Raw genomic sequence first — 2,500 nt, forward strand, 5'->3', positions numbered from 1 at the left:
TCCTCCTCCTCCCGGCCGCTGCCTCCGCTCTCGCCCCGGCACGGAGCGGCACGGCGCGCCCCCCCCCTCCCCTCCCCTGCCGCCCCCGCACGGCGCCCGCGCCGCCCCCCCGCTCCTGCCCCCCCCGCGGCTCCCGCGCCCGTCGCTGCCGGCCTCAACGCAACGCCCCGGCTGACGCCAGCCGGCGGGTGGAAGTGGCTCGGCACACGCGACGGGCGCGGGCGTGCTGCGGGGGGGGACTCGGCGGGGGGGCCGCTTGGCGGGCGCCGAAACGGCAGCGGTCAGGGCAGGGGGTAGGGGACGGGCGGCCGGCCGCCCCGCCCCGGAGGGGAACGGGGGACCAGCGCACCACCGGGAGAGCGGTGGAGGAAAGCCCATTCGGCGGCACTGGCGAGCGGTGGCGGGCGGCGGCGACAGGCGCCGGGCCGCCGCGACCCGCCGGCCCTGGGGGCCCGGCGGGACGAACTCCGCGAAGCGGGCGCTCCGGGAGCGGGGGTTTCCCGAGTCTGCACTTAGGGGGACGAAGGCCCAGCCGCACGGGGCGCGGGCCTGCGAGGCACCCCAGCCGCGTCACACCGCACCTGCCGCACAGCGGCGGCCCCCGAGCCCGGCGGGCAAGGAGGGGGAGGCAGGCGCGGCGGGGCACGCCGGCCGCGGCGGACGGGCGACAGAGCCGGGCGGGTCAGCCGCGAGACCGGGGCCTCCGGTGCACGCACCGGGGTCCCAGCTCCGCCGCTGCCGCCGGCTCGCCGCCGCCGCCGCGCACCGCCGCCGCCGCGCCCTTCCCCCTCCGCCCCCCCGGGAGGGACGGCACCGCTGCACCAACAGGGCGGGTGACGATTGACCGTCAAGCGACGCTCAGACAGGCGTAGCCCCGGGAGGAACCCGGGGCCGCAAGTGCGTTCGAAGTGTCGATGATCAATGTGTCCTGCAATTCACATTAATTCTCGCAGCTAGCTGCGTTCTTCATCGACGCACGAGCCGAGTGATCCACCGCTAAGAGTTGTCTCGGTTTCGGTCCCCGCCGCACGCGCGGGGGGACCAGGCCGCCTTGGCAGCCCCTGAGGGCCCCCTCCCCTCCACCTCCCTCCTCGCGCCGCCGCCGGCTGCTGAGCGAGGGACAGCGGGGAGAGCGGGGCTCGCCTCACCGACCGTACAAGCACAGAGGTTGATGGGGGGGGGGAGGACAAACCCGAACGAGAAGGGCGGGGAGCCCTCGCTCCCGACCTGGGACAACCCTTTTCTCGCTTCGAGTCCGGCCCAGGCGCTCGGCTCGGCCCGGCCCCGCAGGGAGCCCACGCGCCAGCCGCGCCCGCCTGCCTCAAGGACGGGGGGGTCCCCGCGGACCACCGGCATCGCAGCCCGGCCGCCACCGGCAGCGGCACGGACCACTCGCCCACGCGGCCCACCGGCCCCGCACTCCCAGGCTCCGCGCTTGCCTCGCCGGCCCCCGCCAGCTCCGCCGTGCCCGAGACGGCGCCCGCGCGCGCACTCGCGCCTCCCGACGACACCACACGCTCGCCCTGCCCTCCCGCGGACAGACGCCCGGCGCCGGGCAGGCGGGCGGGACGGGACAGGCGGGGAACGGCACCCGCTCTCCCCGCCTCCACGCGGAGACCGGGGGGGGGCCGCCCCCGCCGCCCGCCCGCCCGCCCGCCCGCCGCCCAGCGAAGCCGGGTCGGGCAGAGCGAGGCAGGCGCGCCGGATGGCGGAGTGCTGGGGCAGGGCGCCGCCAGCGGCCACGCCGGGGGGCTGACAGCACCGGCCGAGGCGGGAGCCTGGATGCGCAGAGGCTCGGCGTCCGCACCACCCGCGCTGGGTGGGGGCTCGCCGTCCCGGCAGCGAGCACGCGCTCGCGCCGGGGGTCACGCGTTCGAGGCAGGCCGGCGCGAGGCCGACCGCGCGGCGTCTCTCCGCCGAGACCAGACCGCGGAGAGAGGGGGCAGGGTACCCCCTCTCCGTCCCGGCTGCCCGCGGGGCGAGCGCGGGGCACGCCGGCTGGCATGGGGGGGCGCGGCGCCCGCGCGCGCCGACCCCCCGGCCCTCCGGCAGTGCGCCCGGCTGCCCCCCGGGTCGCATCGGGCCGCCTGAGTCTTTAAACCCCCGCCCGGCTCTCCGACCGAGAACCCTCGGGCCCGGAGCCCGGGGCCCATGGCCATCCCTGCCCGGGGCGGCTCCCGGCAACCGCCGTGGCCGGAGGCCCCCCCTGCCCCTCTCCCCCCCGCCCAGCCTACCCGCAGTGCGGACCCCCCCCCCACGGCACACGGTGGGGGGGGCGCGACTGAGGCGGTGGGCGGGAAAGGACAAGCGGCAGCGGGGGCGCGGCCGGTGCGGCACGCCTGGCGCCCGGGAGGAGCAAGCTGGCACACGGGACCACACGGGTGGGTCACCGAAGGGGGGCAGGAGAAGCGCGGACGCTAGGTACCTGGCCCTGGGGTGAGGGAAACGACCTGAAATCCCCGCGGGGGTGCCTCCGCCGCCACCACCCACCGCCGGGCCA

General features: G+C 78.8%; 1 non-coding gene across 1 annotated transcript; it reads right to left on the minus strand.

The window, feature by feature from the left end:
- Window positions 1-852: 852 nt before the first annotated feature.
- LOC134149803 (5.8S ribosomal RNA) lies at window positions 853-1,005 on the minus strand. Its single transcript, XR_009960496.1, has one exon. It is a non-coding gene; the product is annotated as a 5.8S ribosomal RNA (ribosomal RNA).
- Between the last annotated feature and the right edge of the window lie 1,495 nt (window positions 1,006-2,500).

Source organism: Rhea pennata, chromosome 21 (genome assembly GCF_028389875.1).
Source record: "Rhea pennata isolate bPtePen1 chromosome 21, bPtePen1.pri, whole genome shotgun sequence".
In the NCBI taxonomy this organism is placed as follows: Eukaryota; Metazoa; Chordata; class Aves; order Rheiformes; family Rheidae; genus Rhea; species Rhea pennata.